The following is a 15,655-nucleotide window of genomic DNA, read 5'->3' on the forward strand; positions in this document are numbered from 1 at the left end:
AAGTTTCCAACCCTAAAAGTTAACAGCCATCTTAAGTGAAGCTTCAGTTGATGCATACAATTGAAACTTATGAGGATTATAGCCCTATAAGTCTAATAAGCCATTAGTTTACAGCCATAGCCACTGGATGTTAACTTTAAATAACTTGTTGTATTTAATATACAACTACTAAGGTTTACAACCTAGAATCCGCCCTTTTGTCGCTTACCACTCATTACACGCCGCAAATCAAGCCTGAGAAAGGTTTTGTTTACAGTAAACATTACAAACAAACATCTAAAACATACCCAAGGGACATCCACCCTAGGGGCCATTAAAAAAAATAATAAGCAAATAAATAAAACCATAAAATAAATATAACAGCTTACAAGAAAGAGAAGAAGAAAGGACTCACCTAGACATCAAACAATTTATTACATTTTAAGGTTTTTTAGCTGAGACTTTTTTAGCTGACTCAGACTGAGTATTCTAGGGACCTTGACTGGCATTCAAGGGATTGAAATAGAACATTTCATTTTTATTGGTTTAACTTTTTTTTTCTTAGAGCTTAAAACATCGTAACGATTTTTATTATTTTAACCCAGGCTTAGGTAAATAGGGGGATGTCAAAATCATTTAGTTTTGGACAAAAGATAGGTAAACTAACCGGGAAATATGTGCTTGTTTCTGTTTGATTAAAAAAAAAATGAGTTTGAAAAAAATCCTCTTTCTTCAGTGTCCTAACAAATTCCTTAGCTCATAAGATAGGGGACACTGTAATGACAGCTACTTGAGAAACATTGATATTCCATCTGATTGGTTCTGCTATGTGAAAATTTGAGCCAGTGAAAACAAAACTTTTTTGAGTCGCAAGAATTTATACAAGTAGTTTCTCTGTTTCTCATTTCATGTAAAGATAGTTTCTGTGAAGACTATAAAGAATTTCTGTTTGTATTCGAAATCATAGCTTTGCTTTGCTTGACAATGGTATTCACAGTAACATAACTTAACTGGACTTAAGGCTCCTGCCGCATGGTATGTGGCGTACAGAGCATAGCAACTTTACTCCTCCATGTGGACCAATCTGCTGCTATGAGTGGACCTCAAGAGCAGCAATATCGGCCATTTTGAGGTACTTCTGAAGGCTGTCCTTCCATCTGGTCCAGGGTCTATCCGTAGGGAGTAACTAACCATGCGATGTGGGGTCCAAGTCGCATATGATTCTGATTCATATGATCCAGACTTAGCTGGGCAATTTTTCTTGAAAATGAAACATGGTGAGTGAGGGCAAGGAGCCTATCATTACTCAAAAAATCATCCCACCAAAGCCCCTCGATTCGACGAAGTTGTTTCGTCTGGCAGGCTTCTATCGTGCTCAAGGTTCCATTGCCAAAAGTAACTTTGCTCCGGGGTAGTTCAAAGTCAAAACATTCCAGATGGCAATAAAGGGGCTTTTCACTGGTCGATTCAAACACTGGTCGATTTTTGGTCAAGTGACATTCAACGGTTTTGGGGTTAAAAGAGCTTGGTCATCTGAGGCAGTTGTTATGCTTTTCATTGCAATCAATGTTGGGTGGTGGGTTGCAATCCCAATAGACCTTAGACCTAGGATTTGACTAGATCTAGTTGAGACTAGATACTGAAATTCTGGGGGTGGACTTCACCAACCTCATTAGATTGAGGTGATCCTTGTAAAGGAGCGTTAAGTTAGGGAAAATCCTATATCTAGAGGCACATGGCCAGGAACTTGCCTCATCCCCTCAACTACACTCACCTTGTGCAAAGGCTGTTTTCCTTAAATATAGATCCTACGCCCTGCTACAGTTGTCCTCCTAGAGAGGATCCTCCTATTGAGGGGCCTTCCTCCTCCACCTGATTTTCTTGATAGGTTTGTAAAAATTTAAGCTCTTGAAAAAAAAAGTTTTTTAGTCTTCACGTATTTAATAGTTTTATTTTAGAAACAGTCCATCTGTTTTTCTGTGTATTTATCCTGCTATATAAAAAGATTTTCTTTGAAGACCTAGAAGAATTTTAATTTCAATCACATATTCCCCATGGGTTTCATATGACAAAATTATAACCAGACAAACATGCACGTGTCAATTGCCCGTGTCACTTTCTTTCTTTTGTCTGAACCTCTCATCATCAAGACGACCTTACCGATGACTCTCTTCTTTATCTTCATGAGTGCAACCTAGTGTTAATCTTATCTATAATCCTTTTTGTCCCCTTTTTACAAGAAAAAGATAAGCAAAACTCAATGACAGCCTTACCTCTGAAAAGAGTAGATATTAATTGTTTAAAAGATTCTTCCATAAAACCTGAGTGAGAACCTTTATTTAACATTTTATTCCTTGCCATTTTTGAAATAAGAAAAAGTTAGCTATAAATGTTTAGACATATAAATATGAAACAATAATTTGAAATATGTTAACCATAATTCAAAATTTGCATCGTTTTGCTTCTTGGCCTGATAGTGACTTCTCAAGTTTTTGCGCCAGTTCATTTCCCTTAATCACAATTCCAGGAAACTTAAACAAACCAAGAAAACTGGAAAAATAGGAAAACCACATTGTTGATTTTGTTTTTGAGAATATCACATAAAAATTTCTAATACTGATAATAATGCTAATACTGATATTTATTCCATGAAGTCTTCATAATTTTGATTTATGTAAAATTAAAAAAGCTACAACACTTAAAATTTGTTTGTTTTCAGTAAAGTTTAAATTTAGTTCTGGTCTTGAGATGGCATGTAGGTTGTCAGCTCTACTTATATTGATTTTTGTCATTTTGAGTTGACTCGGTTATTTATTCTAATTTCTGTGCGTTTTTTAGTTTCATTTATTTATTGATTGTGATTTGTGGTAATTTTACGCAAGATAGATTATTTGACTTTATTTCTGTTCATTTTTGGTTTAATTGAGCTCTTTACTTTTCTATGAAAATCTTATTTTGTGGGAAAAGTTTTTTCAATTAATTGCAATATATGAAGAAATCGACTAAGAACTTGCGCCTCACGACAACAGTAAGCGAAACTGTAAGCCAAAATATTAGCATTTTATACGTTCTAGTTTTACTTAGGCGTCAAGCTGTGGTAACTTTTCAGAACTATTAAATAAAAAAAAATCAATTTTTTCAACTGAAATTAAGAAGCAACATTGAGAATTTGAATTAACAGAAATTATTCTGTATATGAAGGGGGATGTCATCTCCTCAAGCCCTCACTCCTTAGGCTGATGTTTAACTTTTTGTCAAAATTCTCTTAGAACAGCTGCTAAAACACAAGGGCCGTTGAACTAGATAAGAAGCGATTTTAAGCACTAAAAAACTTTAACTTCAAAAAAAAACTAAAAAATATTTAACGTTAAAAAACTTAAAAAACTCGAAACTGAATAAAAATAAAAGAAACTATAAAATATTTAACGTTAGAAAAAACTTAAAAAACTCGAAACTAAACAAAAAAAAAATAAAACTTAAAAAACTTTAAAACTTTAACACAAAAAAAACTTTAACGAGAACTGTTAACGAGAACTTTTACGAGAAGTGTTTGATTTTGGTGGCAATTAGTGCTACTTAGATCACTGTACACGTACTCAATATATTTCAAATATTCTTTATTGAGCTTTATTGAGACAAAAGTTTGGAATATACAAGAAAAATTTTTGTATTTGCATTACCACTTTTGAAGCTCTTAAATACTTCCTTAGCAAATCCTAGGCTCAAAATTTCATCCTTTGTTGAAAGAAATTTTATTACCTCAAAGAAGGCAGTACAAGGAAGACTTTCCTTGGTCATTTCCTATTATTGTCATAAGATACATTTTTGAATTGTAAAAGGCTCCAGAAACTGCAAAGCGCACTTCAAAGCACTAAATTCAAACTTAAAGATTTCTTTACATAAACTGCCTAATACTTCAATTGTCAAACGAGAAATTGGAGCCATTTGAAGAATGTTCCAGGAACTCTCCAAGCTATTCTGAACTATTTCAGCATAGGTTCATTTTATGATCTAATAATAGGATACGCTTGCAATTAATTAAGGCCTCTAGAAATTTCAAAATGAATTAAGAGCAATGAATAACATATATTTCTTTACTATATTTTCTGGGAAAATAGCTGACTTTAAAAATAGCCAAGATATTAATTTCACTTTGAGTTTACTATTATCGAAGTATGGATAAAATTGCTGAGGATCTGGAAGATGCGGCTAGACGGCATAATAGTAAAATATTATACTGGCATGTTAATAAATTGAAAGGGAGTAGCCGATCCGGACTAGTCCCAGTTAAAGATAGAAATGGGGTCACAATTAGTGATAAGGAAAAAGTTAAAGAAAGATGGCTGGAACATTTTGAGAATGTGCTAAACCGAGATACAGTTGCAGGAAAAGATATAGATGAAAATGAAAAAGTTTGTGATACCTTGGATGTGAAGGAAGATTTGTTTAGTGAGGAAGAATTAGCGACAGTACTAGAAGGATTAAAAAATAATAAGGCCCCAGGTGCTGATAGTATGATTAATGAGTTCCTTAAATATGGTGGCTCTGAGGTTAGGAATAAGCTACTGAAGATTATGAACATGATTTTTGAAAAAGGGGAAGTACCCAATGATTTTAGGAAAACCTTAATTAAACCACTGTATAAGAAAGGTGACAAGAGTGAATGTCGGAATTATCGAGGCATTAGTCTGGTCTCTGTAGGTAGCAAATTACTGAGTAATATGATACTTTTTAGACTGAGACATGCTGTAGACAAAGTTTTAAGGGAAGAACAATGCGGTTTTAGAAAAGGTAGAGGATGTGTCGACCATGTTTTCACTCTTAGGTTAATAATTGAGAAGTCCCTTCGTTGTCAAACACCTTTGGTCCTTAGTTTTATCGATTATGAGCAAGCTTTCGATTCTGTTGATAGAACAGCGTTAACAAAGGTCTTATCGTTATATGGTATACCAGAAAAATACATTAAAGTGATTTGCGCTATGTACGAGAATAATACTGCTGCGGTTAAGGTAGGAAATGAGGTTAGCAACTGGTTTTGTATTAAATCAGGAGTTAAGCAGGGTTGTGTTCTATCCCCCTTTATATGGATCATTTTGATGGACTTCGTCTTAAGGAGCACAGGAAATGCAATTGGAGACCATGGAATCAAATGGGGAGGAAGAACGCTCCTGGACTTAGATTATGCTGATGATTTAAGCATATTAGATGAAAGTGTGAGCAAAATGAATGAATTTTTAGAGGTTTTACGAGTTCAGGGTGCTAAAATAGGCTTGAAAATTAATGTTAAGAAGACTAAGTCACTAAGGTTAGGAATAAGTGAAGATGAACAGGTGACCTTAGGTAACGAAAAGATTGATCAGGTTGGGAGCTTCAGTTACCTTGGTAGTATTATTAGTAAAGATGGTGGGAGCAGTGAAGATGTTAAAAGTAGAATAGCTAAAGCTCAGGGTGTTTTTTCACAGTTAAAAAAAGTTTGGAAGAATAGAAAGATAAGCCTACAAACCAAGATTAGAATATTGGAAGCTACAGTGATGACAGTGGTCAAATATGGCTCTGAAGCATGGACACTCCGAAAAGCAGATGAAAATTTACTAGATGTTTTCCAGAGAAATTGCCTACGGATTGTTCTGGGTACCCGGCTGACTGACCGTATTTCAAACAGTAGGTTGTACGAAAAGTGTGGTTCAATCCCGCTTTCTGGGGCTATAATGAAAGAAAGGTTGAGATGGCTAGGCCACGTTCTACGGATGAAGGATGACAGATTACCGAAGATTGTCCTTTTTGGCCAACCGTCTGGGGCTACACGGAAAGCAGGTCGTCCTTGTCTGGGTTGGGAGGATGTCATAAATAAGGATTTAAAGGAAATGGGAACTTCCTGGGAGGGTGTAAAGAGGGAGGCTTTAAATAGATTAGGTTGGAGGAGGAGCGTGCGTAGCTGTGTTGGCCTCAGGCGGCTTGGTGCTGCAGTGAGTTATTAGTAGTAGTAGTAGTAGCTTCGAGAAACTGAACATTTTTTTCTTATGTTTGCTGGGAAAATAGTCAAGTTAAACGATAGCTAAAATCTAAGCCCATACTTTGAGTGGTCTTATGTCAAACTGATGTAAAAACTAAAACCAACTAAAAGCAGACAAGAACGATTTTTTATGCGATATTCTCAAAAATATGATCTAAGAATATTCGCAATCTTAATCTATTCTCTATCTTGTTCTAAAATTTAGGGATTCGACAGTGAATATTTTCTGGGGGACGAGGGAATAAAATAACAGATTTTTTGAATGTTTTTTCAAATTTCTATTGAAATAGGGAGCCAATCAGTAAAGTTAATCCCCCTGTCAACCCTGTGGCAACGTTTGGCGAAGTGCTTCAGTTTCCGTTTTCTAACTAACTTTTTCTAACCTGCTATAGCACTGTGAATTCATGCTCTTCTTTCCAATACGAGGCCCATGGTTCGATCCCCGCCGCAGCAAGGCTAAGCGACAAGCTTGCTACTTATCCCTGTAAAAAAAGCCAGGAAGTGGAACGTCGATTTGACGCCCTCTGCGCCAGCAATGGCTCTTGGGGATCTTTTTTTTCTAGTAACAAAATTGATACTCAAATTGATACTCAATTGATACAAAATTGATTTTCAACTAACTTTTGGGTCTACTGATGAAAATAGCTTGAAAACACCCACCAGTCTTCCTATGGTTGGTATTTATACACCCACCATGTGGGTGTATATACGGGTATTTATGGTATGTGGGTGTATATGTGGGTATGGGTATTTATACACCCACCATGTGGGTGTATATGTGGGTATTTATGGTATGTGGGTGTATATGTGGGTATATGTGGGTATGGGTATTTATACACCCACCATGTGGGTGTATATGATTGGTATATATACACCAACCAGTCTTCCGCCAGTTGGTATTTATGAAACGACCAAAACTACTCTTTAGGTAGTCTTAAAGATGGCCTTTTGGGAAGCACTTCTTGTAGGGTCTTGAGGATTTTTCTGTCAACTAGGGGTCTTGGGAGCGTGTTCAGTTTCATGGGCCTCTGTGCTCAGGTGACTTTGTGCTGTAAGCTGTTAACAGCTATAAGCAATAACGAAGATGACACCGCTTTTCTATCATACAAAATAAGAGAAGATAACGCGGAAATCTGTGAAGATAGTGAATAAGAGAGCGCATACAACCCAAGCAAATATCTCGGCTATATAATCATGGGCCGTCTCGGCGCAATATAATATAAAACATAGAAAAAGTGATTATATTGCACTGATGACGGCAATTGACTACTACTACTACTAATAATAATAATAATAACTCACTAACGCACCAAACCGCCTGAGGCCAACAAAGCTACGCACGCTGCTCCTCCAACCTAATCTATTCAAGGCCTCGTCTTTGCACCCTCCCAAATAGTTCCCATTTCCTTTAAATCTTTATTTATGACATCCTCCCAACCCAGCCAAGGACGACCTGCTTTCCGTGTAGCCGCAGACGGTTGGCCAAAAAGGAAAATCTGTCATCCATCATCCGCAGAACGTGGCCTAGCCATCTCAACCTTTCTTTCATTATAGCCCTAGAAAGCGGGATTGAACCAAATTTTTCGTACAACCTACTGTTTGAAATACGGTCAGTCAGCCGGGTACCCAGAACAATCCGTTGGCAATTTCTCTAGAAAACATCTAGTAAATTTTCATCCGCTTTTTGGAGCGTCCATGCTTCAGAGCCATATTTCACCACTGTCAATCACTGTAGCTTCCAATATTCTAATCTTGGTTTGCAGACTTATCTTTCTATTCTTCCAAACTTCTTGTAACACCCTGAGCCTTAGCTATTCTACTTTTAACATCTTCACTGCTCCCACCATCTTCACTAATAATACTACCAAGGTAAGTGAAGCTCCCAACCTGATCAATCTTTTTGTTACCCAATGTCACCTTTTCATCTTCACTTATTACTAGCCTTAGTGACTTAGTCTTCTTAACATTTATTTTCAAGCCTATTTTCTCACCCTGAACTCGCAAAACCTCTAAAAATTCATTCATTTTGCTCACACTTTCATCTAATATGCTTAAATCATCAGCATAATCTAAGTGCAGAAGCGTTTTTCCTCCCCATTTGATTCCGTGGTCTCTAATTGCCTTTCCTGTACTCCTTAAGGCGAAGTCCATCAAAATGATCCATATAAAGGGGGATAGAACACAACCCTGCTTAACTACTGATTTAATACAAAACCAGTTGCTAACCTCATTTCCTACCTTAACCACAGCATTATTATTCTCGTACATAGCACAAATCACTTTAATGTATTTTACTGGTATACCATATAAGGATAAGACCTTTGCTATTACTCTTCTATCAACAGAATCGAAAGCTTGCTCATAATCGATAAAGCTGAGATAGCTGAAAAATTCCCTTAGGTTGTATTAACTCTATTATATTACTCTCTTCACAATTTTTCCTGTTATCTTCTCTTATCTTGATGACCAATTGTTGTAGCTGATTCAAGAGTTTAAGACACTGTGATGACACACATAACTTGTCTCTTGCAATGATGTGGACATCCTCCAGAATATTTGCCATTGCTAAGAAGGAACCTGCAGTTTCCTTCCATCTGGTTGGGGGACGACCTCTTGAGCGTTTCTCGCCATGCAGTACGGGATCAAAGTCAAAAATCGTTCGTACGGTAGTGTCGGGGGATATGCAAAGGAAATGTCCGTACCAACTTAGTGTTCGCTGGGTGAGCTGGACTGAGAAGGGTGTTTGAGGGGTTAACGCCATGAGGTTACTAATGGAGGTTAATGTTACTCCTTACTTTAATTTAAAAAACTTGTTTTTTTATTTGATTTCTGATTTTTCGTTTAAATATTGCTGGGAAATCCGGCTCCCCTTCCATGGAAAATGTTCTTCCAATTAAAACTCTTCTATGTAAAGATCCTCCTACGTAACTCCCGCCCATCCAGAAAAATCTCCCTTAAAAACGTCCATATACTTTCCAGTAACCAGTAATGTATGTAACAATGGGCAAATTCCATAACTTGTAGCCCTTTCCCTGGGAACTGTGGGAGGTTAAGTCGTCCTCAAAGAAATTGTTATTATTTTTTTTTTACTATGCTGAAAAAAATGACCGTCTCAAAATTTTTATCAGGTGACTTTGGGGAAAAAATAAGCGTGGGAGGGGGGGTAGCCGTCCCTCGATATTTTTGGTCAAATAAAAAGGGAACTAGAACTTCTGATTTTTGATTAAATGAGGCCTTTCCTGACCTTCTACGATTACTGATTCAATACGATCACCCCTGGAAAAAAAGAAAAAAAAATAAAACAAATAAAAACGCATCCGTGATCTTTCTTCTGGCAAAATATGCAAAATTTTATATTTTTGTACATATGAATTTGAACCCTCTACATTGGGGTTCTCTGGTATGCTGAACCTGATGGCGTTATTTTCATTAGGATCACTTGATTTTTGGGGGATGTTTCTCCCCTTTACAAAAATTGGGAAAATTTTGTCAGGCTCGTAACTTTCGATGGGTACCGTTAAGTTTGATGAATTTAACGTATTTTGAATAAGCATCAAAATTGATTCTTTTGGTGTATCTTTTGCCATCAAGACTCTGTTTTTAGAATGTCGGTTACTATTGAGCCGCATTGCTCCTTACTTGCAGTTCGTTACCACGAACTGTTTGATAAGAAAAGAAGAATCTTGAATAATTTTAATCCTATATCCGGACAGTTTTTTGAAGTATGCACGATATCTACTACAAGTGCCGACTTCTGTTAGAAATCACCATATTAAATGGTTAAATATGGTGTAGTAGAGATGCAGCTCAGAAGGCTATTTTGACCTATGAGATGAAACTAGCTTTCGATCCACGAGTGGATCCACCATCAGAGGTAGATTTTTAGTTATTGTATTTGTTCATTGTATTTGTTTTGATCATCCATCGTTTATAGAGAAAAAATCGGTTTTTATGATGATTCTAGTGCCCTTTTTACATAGCAATAGAAATTGATTAATAGCAGACTGACATTCTTCAGATAAATATGGAGGGAGTCAGGATGGGAGGGGGACTTTAATATCTAATCTCTCTTCATTACAGGGAGTATTGTTGGACCAAGCCTGTAATATGGGTGATGTGGTGTGATAGCTCCCTTCTTTTTATAGAAATATTTTAAGTGTAAAATTTGGAGATAGTGTTATTTATCTATCGTTGAGTGTATAACCCACACACGAGTTAGCCTCACTGTGGTAAGAACTTGAACTTGAACATGCATAAGCTTATCTGCACAAAAGACGGAGAGATTCGAGGAGTAACATCTTTATTAAAAGGTTTGTTCAAAGTCAACTTTGAAAACCGTAGATATAATAGCCCTAAAATTCATTTTTGACATTTCCAAATTCATTTTGACCCCCTCCCCCTTTTTTTGATAAATTTTTGAAAGGATTCGCATCTTCTGGGGTGACTGTTATTCTCAACACATTGTTACTGGAATATTAAACTTGAATCTAAAGAACTGGGGTTGAAGAAGGGGGTTGCGATCTCTTTCATCAGATAACCTTGATCGTTAACTGATCTTCATAGGATAACCTTGGATCAAATATATCTTAGCAATAATCAGTAAGTAAAGAACGACCCTTGTCAAATTGAACCTAAAAAACGAGTTTGTGATTGCAATATATGCAATAAAAAAATCAATTTTATTGTTTTAAAAACAAATAATATGCTGATAATATAAGATAATATAAGATAAAAACAAATTTATGCTGATTCTAAATTTTGCTAAAAAAAATTGCAAAATTGAAAACATCTCTGGGCACAATAAGAATTTGTATGATTTTAGGAACATTGCTTACGCCCCCCCCCCCCAAAAAAAACGGTGAACCTAGATTAAAGCTATGCAATTGATTCAACAAGTATGAGAACGCCAAAACTAGTATCTACAAAATATCTTTTTTCGTTTTTCTAGAGAAGAAAAAAGAATGTTTTTTTTCTTTTCTCTCATCGCTGATTGTGCCGAGCCAATAGTGGTAGATTTATGAAAGAGGGTTTATTCGAATTACAATTTTAAGTTCTAGTGACCTTTTCAAGTAACAAAAAGATCATACCGAAGGAAAATTATCAAATATCAGCATTTTGTTTCGTAAGACAGAAATTTTGGCCTGAAGAGAGCCAAAAAGCTACCGAACAAAAATTATGACTGCTATCAAGGTATTCATATAGATTTCCAGCCTTAGAGGCGACACTGGCACTCGGTATATTATTGGTCAGTAAAGGCCCATTTACTATGAGATTTTGCTAATTCTGATATTTAGCTAGCGGTAATTTGGGCCAATAAGAAACTTTGTAGAATTTTTCAGCCAATCAGAAATTTTGGATTGACTAAGTATGAATTTTTCTACAATTCTTTAAGGACAACTGCTCAAACCCAAGGATTGCTGAGTTGGAATGGAAAATGTCATTAAACCAGTATAAAACTTTAGCACGAAGAGGGGGTTGAGGAGGGGTAGCCTCCTTACATATAAAATGATTCCTGTTCATTTTCAGTTTGAATGTCACTCCTTACTTCCCTTTGGAAATTTCTGCTGAATTAATTTGCGTAAAGAATAAGGGGATTTTGAGCTTGAATGAAAACCTTTAAGTTCATCATAGAGTCTTTTATTTCAACAAAACTTATAGGATTTCTTGAACAAATTTCCAGTTGGGTAATCCTTTCTCCCTTCTTAGGAAATCGTTATAAAGATTGTTTACGTCCAAATTAGCACAATTGTCTAAGCGACTTCGTAGTAGGTGACTATAGAAAAAGTAATCGAATTACAGGATTTTGATAATTTTTTACTAATATTAGGTAGAAAGTTATCCTAGTATTTTCCATATTAGTGAAGAAGTTCTAACCATGTTTGAAATAATTACATGAAGGCTGAATAGAAAAGCAATAATTTGCCCTTTTTTGAATTAATACTGGCGAGACCACACAAAAACTAACAAAATCGTGCGAAAGAGAGGAACTTTTAAAAAAGTAAAAAGTAAATTAATTAATTTGGGTAGTGGAGGCATTTGAAAGAAAAAAAACAAAAAAAGAAGCAAAAAATTTGTTTTTTTGGAATAAATTGAAAAAAAAGAAGTAAAAACTAAAAAGTACATTGACTGACCACTAAGGGGAAAATTTTTTATTCCATTAAAATCGCTAGAAGTTATATTTGAATTCTTAATTGTTGAGTAACCGTGCTAATGTATAGTGGCACATAGTGACACCTATATTTAGATACCGAAAAAGAATCTTAACTAGTGCTAATTAATATCAGATTGTTTTTATCAATGGGAATATTATTTCAAAACCACCATGAATTAACAGATTTACGGCTTAATGGAGCACGTAGTCCACATCTACTTACATCTACATCTACCTGATTTTCGTTCTGCATGAAAATCTGAAAAATTTTAACATTTGGAGAAAGTTGTCGTAGTACATATCATCCCCAAGTTTCTTATACATAAAATAATTTCACTCTGCTAAGATAGGCTGACCAAGAGAGTGCCAAGGCTGTGCTAATATTGGCAAGACAACAATATAGGCTACCAGGATCTACTTCAAAAATCCGATGGGCCACATAATAGAGGAACTCCTCATTGTGTCTCGCTTAAGTTGTAAAAAGTTCTTGTGACTCCTTTGCAGAGAGCAGTTCAAAGCGGAGGGGGACGACTAGGACAATTAATTGTCCCATTAAATTTTTCCCTGGCCCCATTAGCCTTAGGAACGGCTCTGTCTTTGCATTACGTGAATGAACCAAGCATCATCTACTATCTACCATTCTCAGCCACCTGGGATACATTTTAAAGTAGCACTTGTTCTACTATTCTTAGCAGACTTCAGGGCAGCAGTCACACATTTCCACAACGCGTGACTCATAAACACCTGGCGCAATTATTTTCAAAGTAGGCATTTCATAAGAAATACTATGAATTGAAACATAAGTTTAATTACAATAATCTTTATATCAAGTTTGAGAATACTGTTTAAAAAATTCAATTTTTCCAAAATCCTAAACTGAACACTGACAAAATGTTTACCATTAAATAAGTGTGATTAGCTTTTCAGTTGTCTTGATCAAGTCCTAAGGATTTTTTTAATCTCACTTGCATTCAAATATACCAGTCTTGGATGAGCCAAAGTTTTAAATCTAAATGAAGTGCAAAACCACCCTTACTCGCACCTTGCCCAGGTATGAATATTTTACAAATTTATCATAGAATTTTAATTTTGGAACCCTAATTAACTCCTTCCATAAGGCTTTAGTTAGGATTCCCGTCCTTTGTTGAAGGAACTAAAATGTATAGTGTAAAATAGGAATCGAGGGGATTTCTTTTTTTCACTTTCTCCTCTCAATACTAGAAACATTTGCAATTTGAACATCCCTCTGAAATTCCAGAAGCTTCAGAGTGTACTTCAAAGCTCTCAATAAGAAATTGCATTCGTGTTCACTCACACGAAGGGAAAAGGGGAAATAAGACAAGTTAAACAATAGCCAGGAGCAAATTTCAGGCCTTGAGTGGTCTTGAAGTAAATTGTCCAATTCGTCTACCATCAAATAAATTGGAATGGAAAACAAAGAATGGGAAAATTATTTCAGACTTTTCAGACAAAGAAAAGTGTTAATAATGTCCTAGTAACAAGGTTGAATCTTTAAAGCAAAACTTTTCGAAATTTATCATGTATAATTAATGTCGTATTTCTATATATATAATAGCTGTTGGGGTGGCGCTTCGCGCCACCCCAACACCTAGTTGGAGGGGGCGCTTCGCGCCCCCCCCAAGCCCCCCCGCGCGCGTAAGTCGTTACGCGCCATAATAGTTACGCGCCATTGTAGTTGTGTCCCTATGTCCCACCTGTGAATATAGATATAGATATATATATATATATATATATATATATATATATATATATATATATATATATATATATATATATATATATATATATATATATATATATATATATATATATATATATATATATGTGTGTGTGGTTTTAACTACGTAAAACTTGCGAATATACAACATTCTTTGCTGTCCCATTGTCTTTGCATATAAATAGATTGTCAGGTTTACCGACTCTTGAACATGCAACATATAATGGTCCATGGGAAAACAATCTGTATTCAGATGTCCCGGTCGTCATTTGTATCCCCCTGTTTCCCCCGGTGTCCCCGTTGTAGTTGTGTCCCTGTGTCCCGGTCGTCATTTATATTCCCTGTGTCCCGGTCGTCATTTGTATCCCGGTGTCCCGGTCTGTATATACATTCGTTTTTTAGTTTTGTTTTTCTCCTTTATTTTTTTCCTTTTTTTTTCTTTTTTAGTTTATTTAGATTTTTAGATTTTTTAGTTTTTTTATTAGTTTTTAGTTTTTTTTTCTTTTTAGTTTTTTTGTAGTTTTTACCTTCTTTTTAGTTTTGTTGGTTTTTTTTTTTTACTTATGTCCTGGTCGTCATTTATACTCCCTGTGTCCCGGTGCTTTGTTGATTGCTAATCGAACATTCCTTTTGTCCTGGTCGCTTTCTCTTTGAGTGTCGTCATTTATTTTTTTCTTTTTTAGTTCTTTTAGTTTTTACCTTTTTTAGTTTTTTTTAGTTTTTTAGATGAAAATTTTTTTAGTTTTTTTCTTTTTTTCTTTTTAGTTTTTTATTGGTTTTTACCTTTATTTTAGCTTATTTTTCAGTTTTTTCCTTTTTTTTAGTTTTTTTTATTTTTTATTTTTTTTAGTTTTTTACCTTTTTTTAGTTTTTTTATTTTTTTTAGTTTCTTAGCTTTTTTACTTTTTTTTATTAGTTTTTAGTTTTTTTTTGTAGTTTTTGCCTTTTTTTTAGTTTTTTTCAGTTATTTTTTTAGTTTTTTATTGGTTTTTACCTTTATTTTAGCTTATTTTTCAGTTTTTTTCCTTTTTTTTAGTTTTTTTTAGTTTTTAGTTTTTTTTAGTTTTTTACCTTTTTTTTAGTTTTTTTAGTTTTTTTAGTTTTTTAGCTTTTTTATTTTTTTTTATTAGTTTTTAGTTTTTTTTGTAGTTTTTGCCTTTTTTTTAGTTTTTTTAGTTTTTTAGCTTTTTTATTAGTTTTTAGTTTTTTTTTGTAGTTTTTGCCTTTTTTTAGTTTTTTTCTTTTTAGTTTTTTTGTAGTTTTTTACCTTCTTTTTAGTTTTGTTAGTTTTTTTTTTTTACTTATGTCCTGGTCGTCATTTATACTCCCTGTGTCCCGGTGCTTTGTTGATTGCTAATCGAACATTCCTTTTGTCCTGGTCGCTTTCTCTTTGAGTGTCGTCATTTATTTTTTTCTTTTTTAGTTCTTTTAGTTTTTACCTTTTTTAGTTTTTTTTAGTTTTTTAGATGAAAATTTTTTTTAGTTTTTTCCTTTTTTTCTTTTTAGTTTTTTATTGGTTTTTACCTTTATTTTAGCTTATTTTTCAGTTTTTTTCCTTTTTTTATTTTTTTTTTATTTTTTATTTTTTTTAGTTTTTTACCTTTTTTTAGTTTTTTTAGTTTTTTTTGTTTTTTAGCTTTTTTACTTTTTTTATTAGTTTTTAGTTTTTTTTGTAGTTTTTGCCTTTTTTTAGTTTTTTCAGTTTTTTTTTTAGTTTTTTATTGGTTTTTACCTTTATTTTAGCTTATTTTTCAGTTTTTTCCTTTTTTTTAGT

General features: G+C 34.4%; 1 protein-coding gene across 1 annotated transcript in view; it reads left to right on the forward strand.

Moving 5' to 3' along the window:
• LOC136037338 (neuroligin-1-like) overlaps window positions 1-15,655 on the forward strand; it is a 228,532-nt gene that overhangs the window by 192,519 nt on the left and 20,358 nt on the right. The window lies entirely within an intron of this gene.

The sequence above is a fragment of the Artemia franciscana genome, chromosome 16 (assembly GCF_032884065.1).
Source record: "Artemia franciscana chromosome 16, ASM3288406v1, whole genome shotgun sequence".
Taxonomy (NCBI): domain Eukaryota; kingdom Metazoa; phylum Arthropoda; class Branchiopoda; order Anostraca; family Artemiidae; genus Artemia; species Artemia franciscana.